Raw genomic sequence first — 13,313 nt, forward strand, 5'->3', positions numbered from 1 at the left:
CAAATTTCCCAAATGCTACCTCAGTCTACACTGTTTTCCAGTTCCCCAAAGCCAACATGAATTTTGCTAAAATGAAGATATTTATAACTTTTCCTTGCCACTACAAAAACTCAGTTCCCTTTTGCTCTTCATGTTGTGAATACATCCTAGTTTTGTATATTTTTCTAATATTCTGAATTGTGTGCTGTTTGATGCTCTGCCTTTGTTTTATCAGAAAAAAAGCAAGGTCCATAGATTAAGCATCAGATACATTTACGTTAAAATTAAGATACTTTTCTGCTTAGAGGAGGAGGGCACACAGATTCATAAAGAGCTAAAAAGCTCTCTTGTAATCCCATCCTCATTTTTTTTCACTCAAAAATCTTCTGAAGCTATGGTTTCACATCTTATTATGGGGCTGAAATCCATTTTGGGAATTCTTTGTGCCTTAAATTGATGTGAGACTGGAGGTGAGAGTACATTATAATCTGAAAGCTCTGTTTGTTCTGAAAAGAAACTGTTTCACTTGATTCAACAGACATTTGGCAACACAGATAATTGTTTGCTTGGTCAGTCTAATCACGTGACCAAATCACTGTTTATGGATGTTGTTTGAAGTTGTTGAATGGAATGTTGCACTTCTTATTTTTTGCCACATCTGAATTGCTAGTAAGAAGGAATCAGTAGACAAGCTGTAAGATACAAGATAAAAACATAAGATTTATTATTTATGAATGGAAGTATATAGAAATCTTACACATTAGATACAAAGATAGGCAGAATAAAAGGCAATTATTTTTGTAAAGGAAAAGATGTATTTATTTGAAAGACAGAGCAAGGAGGGGGAGAAAGAGAGAGAAGAAGAAGAAGAAGAAAAAGAGAGAGAGAGAGAGAGAGAGAATACGATCATCTTCCACACAGTGGATCACTCCTTAAATATAGGCAACAATACTGATTGAGTGGAGCCAGGTGAATGGAAGTCAGAAGCCAGGAACTCTTTCCAGTTCTCATTTGTGGGTGGTGGGAACTAAAAGTGCTTTAACCATCATCTGCTGTTTCCTAGGTGCATTAGCAAGGAGTTGGACCACAGTGAAGCAGCTTAGACTCAACTAAGCACTTTGATATTGGGCTTTGTGTGCAGCCATCACAAATAGCAGCTTGACTACCAGAGTACCTGCCCCTGAAACTCAACCTTCTTTCTTAAGGATAAATTTAAAAATCAACTGGAGTTGTATGTGAGGTTTTGTATAATGAGTGGAAGCATAGTCTTTAAATATTTGGAAGTATGAATATATATGCTTTGTAGGAACATTGAAGTGGGTGTGGAGATACAAATCAATGCAGGCAAAACAGATGATACTATTAATCTTCAGTAAAAGCTAACAAGGACTTGGTATATTTTTCAAAATTTTGTTTATAAAGAAAATGGATTTCATATTTCATGTGTACATTTCTCTCGCTCCCTTTCTCTATCCCTCTTCCAACAGTCCTCCTTTCTTTTTTTCTTTAAATTTTACAAAACAGAATTTCAATCTCCTGTATAACCAAAGGCTTAACTCACTACTAACCATAATATTCAATAAATAAAAAATAGGAAGGCTATAATGTCACAGAAGACTAAGCAAAGAAATAAACAATCATATCAGAAGATGTTTGTTTCATTCCTATACTTTTATCGTGGTCTATATTTGATGGCATTTATCAGAGAAAACATGGTATTTGGCTTTTGGGGGTGGGCTTATTTCACTAAGCATAATGGTTTTCACTCGTATCCATTTTGTTGCAAAAGACAGAATTTCATTCCTTTTTACAGCTGAGTAGTATTCCATAGTGTTTGTGTGTATGAGTGTGCATGTTTGTGTGTGTGTGTGTGTGTGTGTGTGTGTGTGTAAAACACATTTTCTTTATTAAGTCATCACATGATGGATGTTTGGTTGATTCAATATTTTGGCTATTGTGAATTGAGCTGCAATAAACATAGTTGCGGGGGTGGGGAGCAGCATGGAAAACTTACCCACATGCTTATTTCATTTTGCTTGGGTAAATTCCCAGGAGTGGAATGGTGGGATCATATGGTAGAACCATTTGCAGACTTCTAGGAACTCTCCATACTGTCTTCCATCACAGTTTTACTTACCAGAAATTGTTATTTTTTGATTTTTGTGTGGTAGCCATTTTAACTGGGGTGAAGCGAAACTGAGTGTGGTTTTTATTTGCATTTCCCAGATGTCTGGTAATCCTGAGACCCTTTTTCATGTGTCTATTGGCCATTGGAATTTCATCCTTTAAAAATCGCTTCTCCATGTTCCTTTCCCATTTGTTAACTGGATTGTTTTTGTTGTTGCTGTTGTTGTTTCCAGAGCCCTTTACAAAATCTGGATATTAATCCTTTATCAGTTGTAGAGTTTGTAAATGCTTTCTCCAATTCTGTTGCTTGCCTCTTCACTTCGTTGAAAGTTTCCTTTGCAGTAAAGAAGCCTCTGGGCTAAATACTATCTCATCTGTTTTGTTTTTCTTTCATTGTCTGTACTTCTGGGGTCTTTTCCAAAAAGTCTTTGTCTATGTCAATATCATACAGAATCTCACTGACATTTTCTTGTGGTGATTTGATGAATTTGACTCAAATCCTTGATTCATTGTGAGTTGATTTTTTGTATAGTGTTTAAGGCAAAGGTCTTATTTCATAATTTTGTACACATAGATTAAATATTCTCACCACCAGTTGTTTAAGAGATTGTTTTTAGTCCAAGGATTGATTTTAGCTCACTTGTCAGAATAGTTGGTTGTGTGTGGGTAGATAATTTCTTGTTTCTATTATGTTCCATTAATCTAGATGTCTGTTTTTGTGCCAGTATCAGGCTGTTTTAATTGCCCTGCAGTATACGTTTTTTTTCCCCATTGGAATGTCAGATTTACAGAGAGACCAAGAGAAAGAACTTCTGCCTGCTGATTTCACTCCTCAAAGAGTCACAACAGCTAGATCTGAGCTGACCTGAAGCCAGGAGCCAGGAGCTTCTTCCAGGTCTCCCACGTGGGTGAAGAGTCCTACGGCTTTGGACCATCTTCGGCTGTTTACCCAAGTCACAAGTAGGGAGCTGGATGGGAAGTGGAGCAGCCAGCATAGGAACTGGCGCCCATATTGGATCCCGGCACACGCAAGGTGATGATTTTAGTCACTAGGCTACTGCGCCAGGTCCCTTCTAGTACATGTTGAAGCCTTGTATTGTAATGTCTCCTGCTTCATTCTTATTGTTTAAGGTAGCCTTAGCTATTTGAGGCCTTTTGTGTTCCCATATGAATTTAGCATCACTTTCCCCTAAATCTAAGAAGAATGGCAGACTTTGACAATGACATTGATTCAATAAATAAGTAACTACTGAAAAATTGAAACTAGACCATGGTGAGAACCCGAATAGATATGATGTAGCTACTTACCTCTGAGTAGGATATATATTTGGTTAAGGTGGAATGATGTCATATATATCAAACAGCATCAAAAGAGCTTATAATCACATAGCACTGCAGGTGCTATGGACGTAAAGGGAAGTAGTTAATACAAAAGGATGGAGGTGGGCAATGGGACAGCTTCAAGTGAAACAACAGTTTTGTCCAGAGTCTGTCACTTGTATTCTTCCCAGTTCTGTTGCTTTACCTTTTGTCATTCTGGGCTTCCACTGCTGTGTCTGGCTGTCTGTTTGCTCCTGTTACCTTCATGAACACTTTCTTGAAATCTGAACCCTGAATACCTTGACCCCCTGTTATTTATCAGGAATACTTTTGCTAGTTCCTTGATTTGAATGGACTTTAGCCAACTACCCAATTTCAGTCTCTCTCACTCTACCTAGATGGGTAAACATGACAAACTCTGTAACCTACAGTCATCATGGCTCATCTCTATGTAAGCAAGCCAGGTTGGGATCGAAAATGGTTTATTGAATTCTTGCCTCCTTTGCTGTTGCAATCAGCAAGGTGAGCCATACTGGTTAAATTTTGCTATTCTACATCCAGTTCATTATGCTGGAGCAGACCCAGCATCAATGAAGTAATATTCTTTCAGTGGGAGGGGGTTATTTTGTGAGTGAATCTGAATGCCTTCACGGACCAGCATTATTGTTAATCATATCTACATTTGTATTTATATGCACACTCACAAGTGCAAAGATGCAGTTTCAAACTTAATTAAAAATAGAAAGCAACTAAAAGTGCGCTGGTATTTCCCTTGACTTCAGCATGATCTACCACTTTGACAAAACTTCATAAATCTCCGACAATAGAAAATTCTACCACATAGAACCATTTTATGCAGCAATATAGGTACTTAAAATATTCAGCAACTTTCATCATGTTTTGCCTCTTGGTACATGAGAATTTTATGTATTTAATAGTTACATATGTTATATATTTTATACAGTATTTTTTACTAATGATCCCCAACAGTACATTTTTTCTGAAACTCTCACATCTGTGTTTTGTTCTTGCTGCTTATAATGATAATCTTAAATTGAGCCCATCCTACCACAGAGGACGCATTTGTGGCAATTTTTTTTTCATGATGGCTTGATCTCATGATGAACGCATCAGGAGTTGTCACATCCTGGTGACAGAAAAGCCTGTCTCCTCACTTTTTGCAGGGGAGTTCTGGATCTGGCATCTGAGCAGCTCCCGCTGTTGCCAGGCCAGCAGCAGGTACACAGAAACTCAGAAGAGAGGAACCATGGGGAATGTTCATTTGTTATTTATTTATAAACTTGCTGTGCCACGTCATGTAAAATTAACACCTTTAATGGGCTCCTGCCTCAGTTGCTTGAAGGATGGGCTTTCACCAGCCAAGGCCACCCACTAGCTTCCAGGCAGTGTTGCATACGTGTTTGTGTTGGGCTGCTTGCTTAACAGTGTCCACCTGCTAAAGCTGTTCTTGTGCTCAGTTGGTCAGCAAAGGTCTGCCCCATTAGAGAAAATGTTTAGGAAGTAAAATCTTTAGGGATTTTGTGGCTGAAGAGATGAGTGATTACTTTGGAGCATAAATTCCTCTCTGTTGTTAATGAAGAGATTTACTCCAACGTTCATTTATTATAAATTGGGGTGTGTGTGGTTTCTCCCATGTGCCAGCATCCACAGGGTCCCTTTCCTGGAAGAGTTCATAAATAATCCAAGTTTACAATGAAAAGGTTTTTTAAGCATTATCTTTTCCTGTCATAAAAATTCCCTCATGCATCTAAGTGAAGTCCAATATAATTTGTAGATTCTGGAACCAAAATGACTTTATGTGTGGAGGGTGAATGCAAATAGTTGCTAATCTTGAGAAAGATCTTGCTCATCCACTCCACTGGACCCATCCAAAGTTTCAGTCTAATTCTACAGCATTATTCAAATTCAAACAACATATGTGTGTGGAGGTAGGGAGGTATGTTAAGTCATTCAACAAACATTTATTGCTTACCATGTGCTGGCTAGTGCATTTGGTACACTGGATCTTGAAGAGCTTATAGCCTAATGGAAGACAGAAACAAATGGCTTTAATTTATCTAATTAAGGTCCAATGCAAGATATTATAAATTAGGGCTAGCCCTGAGTACTAGTGAAGTGCAGGAAAAAGAATAATAACTATGAAGAAATAATATGAAGAATAATAACTATGATGAAATCAGGAAGGACTTCATAGAGGAGATGATGTTTGACAATAAGGAATGGGTAACTAATCAGGTTTAGAAGAAAAAAACTATTGCAGGTTTTCAAAGGAGCAATGGAAACAGGTATAACAGTAAGGACAAGTATGTGAATGTCTGCCAGTTGCCCATTGTTGTGCAAAGTGCCAGCTGCCATGCAAAGTGTTGCAGGACTCAACTGAATCCAGTGCTCTGTGTCTTGTGTATAAGAACACAGAGGAAACCTCAAGAGGTTAAGTGGCCTAACCAATTCTAGAATTCAACCTAGTCTATCTGCTACCCAACTATTGCGCTTGCAGCATTTGTGTCTGTGTGGAAGCTTGACCAGATGGAAGAGGATCTAATACAGCTACAGGATGAGAGGCAAGAGGTGCATTAAAGGCAGCTTGTGAGAGCACCAGGTGCTGTAAGAGGGGTTGAACTTTATCCTGCAGGCAGTGGATAATTTCTAAATCTCTGTCTCTCTTTCTCCTGTGTGTGTGTGTGTGTGTGTGTGTGTGTGTGTGTGTGTGAGAGAGAGAGAGAGAGAGAGAGAGAGGAGAGAAAGGGAGGGAGGGAGGGAGAGAATTGCATTTCAGGAACTTTTACGATATGTAGCAGATGAACTTCAGTGGAGGGTAGTAGAGGTGAGTGAGTGGGAGGAGAAACAATTATGTGAAAGCAACACAGCTCTAAACCTAGCTCTTCCATTAATTGCCATAAAACAAAGTTTTCTTGGGACTGAATGAGATGTGGGGATTTCAGAATTTTTACAACAAAATAGATTTATGTTTCAATTTCATTTTCCTTGCAGTTTTAAAAATATTTATTTGACAGGGCTAAGGTGATGGAGAGGAGAAAGAATAGGGAGAGAGGGGTTTTCAACACGCATATACAGAGAGAGAGAGAGAGAAGAGAGAGACAGAGATTCCATCTACTGTTTTACTTCCCAAGTACTTACCGTGGCTGGGGCTGAAACCAGGAGCTGGAAACTCAATCCAAGTCTATGTGAATGTCAGGGCTGCAATTACTGAAGCTGTCACTGCTGCCTCCCAGAGAGCATCCTGAGAGAAAACTGGAATAAGAGAGAGATCTGGGATTCAAGTGCTCCTAAGTGGCAAGCGGGTATTGCAATCACTAGGCAACAAGACTGTGCCCTTCAAGAACTTTTTGAAGTTTCAGTGTCTATGGACATTAGTGGTACACTCATTTGAAAATTACTGGCTAGGCATCTTTGACAGATGATTTAACCTCCGTTCATACAGTCTCACTGTAAGCTTTAGTCTCTTCAGCTACACAAAGAGGCTTTCCCAGACTGTTAAGAAGATTCAATTAGACAACAATCCATGGAAAATCTTCCTCTGGCGTTTGCATACTGCAAATTCCTACCTATTTGCACAGCTTTTCAATTCTATGAATACACTCCAAGGAAAACTATCTTATCAGTTTATTCATTCAGTTATTCTTGAAGGTTCGGTGTGAATGAGGCTTTGAATAACCAGCGATATGTATTGGGTAACAAGTAGAAGGGGAATATGGAAGTCACAATGTCTGCAACATTTTTTTAGTGTAAGAGGTAAGTTTAGAAAACTGGAATGGTGCTCAGAGTGGGATGAAGTGAGAAAATCCAAAAAAAGATTGAGGCAGGCTCTCTTACTCTAAGTGGTGACTGAGATGAAATTAGAAGTACATGAATGAATCTGGAAAATGTTATACTTACTTTAACGAATGCTAACAAATAGTTGCGCCTTTTTCCTTTGTACATTATGAAGATATAAAATGAATATATTTGAGGAAAAATATTGGATAATTATGCAGGTGATATATGGGTTTTAGCAAAAATTGGGAATATGATCTAAAACTAGGAACTTATGGCCTAATGGCCAGGGCTTTCTCCTGGACAGAGGCCTCATCTGGGGCACAATTCTTTCCTTAGTTAGTGATGTTACGCTATTTTTTCCATAGTCAGTTATGCTTGGCAGAGTGGCTGCTCCATTGATGTTAGTTTCACCAAACTGTGTATCCGCTGGTGTTTTGGGAACACTTAGGGTTTTAGCACCTATTCCAGCATGATGTTGTCCTTGTAGAGCCGTCTCTGTCCCACCAAGAATATAGGACTAAATGCGTATTGGTTGTAATGTATACTTGTTGAATTTACACTGAATGCACAAACAAACTGTGGGATTGTGCGTGACATTCAGTCAGGGTCCCAATAAAATGATTCAGAACATTGACTGAAGGCCACATAGATCTGGTTGAAGTCTGACCTACTGATAGTAGCCACTTAGTCATGAATACATTTAACTGCTCTGAGACTTGAATTTCTAAACTGGAAAATAGCAATCTAATGATATCAGTACTCATGAGGAACATTAGATAGTGCAAGTGCATTTTAGAAAGTTCGTGAAATGGGGCACGACGCAATAGCGTAGCGGTTAAGGTCCTTGCCTTGAACGCATCGGGATCCCATATGGAAGGCTGTTCTAACCCCGTCCAGCTCCCTACTTGTGGCCTGGGAAAGCAGTCGAGGACAGCTGAAAGCCTTGGGTTCCTGCACCCGTGTGGGAGACCTGGAGGAAGTTCCTGGCTCTGGGCTTTGGATCAGTGCAGCACCAGCAATTGCAGCCACTTGGGAAGTGAACCTTTGGACGGAAGATCTTCCTCTCTGTCTTTCCTCCTCTCTGTACATCTGCCTTTCTAATAAAAATGAATAAATCTTTATAAAAAAAAGTTCATGAAATGGAATCAAAAGAAATGTACCTTGGTGCAAAAAGATTTTGAAATGCATTCATATGAGAGAAAAAATTGATGGGAAATTTGTTTTGAAAAAATGTGCTTGGATGTCAAAAATTTTTCCACCAAAATAATTTTTTTAAATTAACTTATCTTATTTATATAAAGTGAACAAATTTCACCTATGTCAAGAAGCATAGTGTGATACATGCCACCCTGTTCTCACCCCTACCTGCATTTGCCATCTACCCTCTTTTTTACTTTTTTTTTAATGTTTACAATGGCATACTTGGAGCTTATTTTGCAAACACAAACACTCTACAGGTAAGCAAGAAAAAACAAATAGAAACAAACCATTGTGCCTCAACAGCATAGACAAAGAATGTAAACAATAATCAATCTCAAACACCAATCTTGTGCATATAGAATATTTATTTTTGTACTCTTTGTATTAATTACAGTTGACCAAGAAAAACATGATATTTGTCATTCTGGAACTATCTTTTTTAACTAAGCAAGTGGTTTCCAGTTTTTATTATATAGAAATTATAGGATTTTATTCTTTTTTATGTCTGAGTAGTATCCCACATTGTATATGTCCCACATGTTCTTTCTTCATTTTTTAAAGATCTATTTTTTTATTTGAAAGGAAGATTTTTTTTTACAGAGAGAAGGACTAGGTTGATTCTATATTTTAGCTATTGTGAACTGAGCTACAATTAACATGGGTGTGCTACTAACTCTCATGTATGCTGATTTCATTTCATCTCAGTAAGAGCAGGATGTTTCAGTAATATGGTAAATCTATTTTCACATCTCTGAGCAACCTCCAAACGGTCCTCCAGAATGGTTGTACTAGTTTACATTTTTACCAAAAGCAGATCAGGATACCTAGTCATGTCCTTTGTCCATTTCTTAGCTGAATTGTTGAGTTTTTTAAGCTCTTTATAGAACCTGAATATTAATCCTCTGCTAGTTGCAGATCTGGTGCATATTTGATCCCATTCTGTTGGTTGCTGCTTCACTTTATTGATGGTCAGTCATTGGGATCTTGTGTCATACTGCCACGTGTGAAGATCCAGTTTTCCTGGCACCATTTGCTGAAGAGACTGTTTTTCTTTCTAGGAGTTGCTTTCAGTGCACTTATCAAAAATTAATTTTCAGCAGATATAAGGGTAAGCTTTTGGAATTTCTATTCTGCTCCATTGATCTCCATGTCTGTTTTTATGCCTGTACCATCCGTTTTGATTACAATATTCCTGTAGTACATCTTGAAGTCTGCTATTGTGATGTCTCTAGCTTCATTTTTGTTAAGATTGTTTTAGCTGTTCATGGTCTCTTGTGTTTCCATATGAAATTTAGCATCATCTTTTCTAGATCCGAAAAAAATTTCATAGGTAATTTGATTGGGATTGCATTGAATTTATAAACTGTTTTGATAGAATGGACTTTTTTTAAATTATAGTGACTCTACAATCCACAAATATGGATGGTGTTTCTATATTCAGGTATCTTATTTTTCTTTAATATTTTGTCATTTTAATTGTAGATCCCTCATATCCTTGGTTAAATTTGTTCCAAAATATTTAAGACTTTATTGTAGCTAATGTAATGAGGATTGATCTTTCAAGACTTTCTCACTCATGGAATTGTTGCATATGCAAAGACTATTGATTTTTGTTGATGCTATCAAGCTTTATGAGTTTATAATACACTTATCAAATTGCTATGGGTTGAAATAGTCTTTTAGTAGTTTTTGATTCCCTAAATAGAGAATCATGTCATCTCTAAACAGGGATAACTTGATCTTCTCCAGTTCAATGTGTATCCCTTTGAATTGAGTTCTTTTTCTTGCCTAATGGTTTTGGCTGGAACTTACAAGACTAAACTAAGTAGTAGTGGTGAAAATTGTTTAAAGTTTTTCTTTTTTTTACCATAAAAGAATGTTACATTTTATAAAATGTTTGATCTGCTTCTACCTGCATCTATTGAGATAATCATATGATTTTTATTCTTTAGCCTGTTGATGTAATGTATTATCTTTATTAATTTGCAAATGTTGAAGCATCTCTGAATATTAGGGATAAGTTCCGATTGTCCGGGGTTAATGATCTTTCTGATATATTGTTCAATATGATTAGCTAGTATCTTGTTGTGGATTTTTGAGTCTATATTAATCGAGAATACTGGTTTATAGTTCTCTGTTGTATCGTTTTCTGGTTTTGGAATTGAGGTGAAGCTGTACTCATAGAAGAAATTTGAGAGAATTCTCTCCCTTTCAATATTTTAGAGTAGTGTGAGGAGAGCTGTTTTTTTTTTTCTTGAAAATCTAGTACAATTCAGCACCGAAGCCACTGGATTCTGAGATTTTCTTGTTGGGATGGTCTTTACTTTTGACTGAATCTCCATCTTAGTTTTTTGGTCTCTTTAGGTTTCCTATGCTCTCATGATTCAGTTTAGGTAGACTGCATATGTCCAGAAATGCATTACATTCTTTTGGATTTCCAAATTTGTTGTCATGTAGCGGTGTGTAGTATTTCCTGATGGTTCCTCGTACATCTATGGTATCTGTTCTTCTATCTACTTTCATCTGTGATTTTATTGATCTGAGTCTTCTTTTTTTGGTTAGTTGGGCTATTTGTGTATTCATTTTATTTGTTTTTTTTTCTAAAATGCCAACTTTACAATTCACTAATATTTTGTATCTTTTTGTTTTCAATGTTATCTGCTTCTTTAATTTTAACTATTTGTTTCTGCCTTTGGGTTTGGCTTGTTGTTTTTCTAGACAATTGAGATGCACTGAAAGGTCATTGATTTGATGCCTTTTTGATTTTTTGAAGTAGTCACTGATTACTATAAAATACCCTTTTAGCATGATTTTTGCTATGTCTCATCAGTGGTTATATGTTGTGCTGTAACTTTCATTAATTTCCAGGATTTTTTAAAATTTACCCTTTGCTTTCTTCTATGACCCATTGTTCATTAAACAGCAGGCTGTTCAATATTCATATGTTTGTGTGTTTTCTAGTATTTCTTGAATTGCTTTATGGCCTAGCCTATGGTCTATCCTGGAGTAAGTTCCATGAATTGATGTAACGAATTGTGTATTCTGCAACTATTGGATGAAATGGTTCTATAGCTATCAGCTAGATCCATTTGATCCATAGTATAGATTAGCTTTGCTGTTTGCTAATTTTGTTAGTTGATCTGTTCATATTTCAGAGTGGAATGTGGAATTCCTACCCTTTGTGATTGTATTGGAGTCTCTCTTTAGGCCAGTTGACATTTGTCATAAATCGTCAGATGATCTGGTATTGGGTACAGAGACATTCTGCTCGCTGCTATGTGATTATGCCATTCATGCTGTTCCACATCGTCTCTTTACCCTCTATGAAAGCTGCCCTGCAGATCAAGTTTCAACTCCCTCCTGTGAACACACCTCATCTGCTTCTCCTCTAGCACTTCTTTTCCCGTTACAGCCATGTTGGCAATCCCAAATTTATTTGTAGCTCCATTCTTTTTCATGATTTTGAAGCATCCTTGTATAAATGATAGAAGATAGTTGCCATAGGATAAATCTAACAAATATTCATTATCATAGAAGTATTGTGTTAACTATATAGATTGCAAGACTGTAATTTCATAGATTTTCTAGATACAGATTATGTCTGCTTTGGAAGAAAGCACATGGTTCATCTACTGCTTAGCATTGGCCTGGTTAACCTTTGCTAAATGAATGGGACAATGAATGAATCTTGGAAGAGAAAGTGGAGGGAACTAGCTTTAGGCACTTTGGAAATATTATTTTTGGGCAAGAATGGCTTGTATTTGCGAATGTCCTCTCTCCTTTCAAAGTGTGATAATTTGTCACAACAGGCTCTTTACATTGCCAGGAGTGGTTTACGTTGAACAAAGATAGCAGATACCTCTTTAGCAACAAGCAGTTGAGGCATTAAAGGAGTTGCAAGTCGTCCCACGGTTTTCAGTGTTTAAAATCCAAGCAGAGATGCTGGATTTCATTTCTTTTTAAAGGAAGTAATAATTGCCTCAAAACATGATGCCTCCGAAATGATACTTCTCAAAAGATGTGAAATGCCTTCTGATCCAGAATTCCTGAATATTCGCCCCTCAGCTTCAGTAAATTTTAGTCAAGTTTCTTTTTGAGTCTAGGCTCCTAACTCTCCTGTTCTTAGAGTGTTTTACTTAAAAATAGGTAATTATAAATTAATTCTCTGTTCTTTTGAGGTGCAAATCTACTGCTACCTCAGTCCAGTGCCTTTCTCAAGGATCTGGGATCTATCTCATTGAAGTGTATTCTGGAAGGAGATTAAGCTCCTATTTCACAAGTTTTCCCAGGAAGTTAGGAGTGTAACTTTCTCTAATGACCAATTAACACACACAGATGGCCTAATCACATTGACCAACATCTTCCAAGGTCCTCCATTACATTGCCATTAACTCTCCCCATGGTTTGATTTTTGTTTCAGTGGCATTGAGTTCAATCTCTCCCCTTTTGGGGTAGTCTGGACCCCTAATGAGATAGCTTGAACAAAGTCTTCTTTGCCATTTTAAGCAAATATCTGGTGCATTTTTTTTCATGGTTGCAGGAATTAAATAGAACAGGAGAAAACCAACTCTGTGAATTTTCTGACTACCATTAACATGGGCATGATACCCATCACAATCGATCAGATGGATCCCATGATGCTCAATGCTTTCTGACACTCAAGTTTCATAATCAATTAATGAGAAAGAAAGGGTGTGGATTGCTCCTTTTAAATGTACTCTGAAGAGGGTGGTGATAGGCCTCACACTGAAAACTCAGCACTGTAAGTCAGCCAATTCAGGAATAATGCTGTTTAACTTACTTAGCAAATGCTTGAGTAACAATTTTGTTTTTAGGAAGCATACCTTTCTAAGAGTTAAGCAATGAGTCAGAAAATATGAGCAGCAACT

The 13,313-nt window shown here is 37.3% G+C and overlaps 1 long non-coding RNA gene across 1 annotated transcript; it reads right to left on the reverse strand.

The window, feature by feature from the left end:
* Positions 1–403: 403 nt before the first annotated feature.
* Positions 404–6,619, reverse strand: LOC131481505 (uncharacterized). Its single transcript, XR_009246362.1, has 3 exons — positions 6,586–6,619; positions 5,420–5,469; positions 404–671 (listed from the first exon to the last, which is right to left on the reverse strand). It is a non-coding gene; the product is annotated as an uncharacterized LOC131481505 (long non-coding RNA).
* Positions 6,620–13,313: the final 6,694 nt, after the last annotated feature.

The sequence above is a fragment of the Ochotona princeps genome, chromosome 12 (assembly GCF_030435755.1).
Source record: "Ochotona princeps isolate mOchPri1 chromosome 12, mOchPri1.hap1, whole genome shotgun sequence".
Classification (NCBI taxonomy): domain Eukaryota; kingdom Metazoa; phylum Chordata; class Mammalia; order Lagomorpha; family Ochotonidae; genus Ochotona; species Ochotona princeps.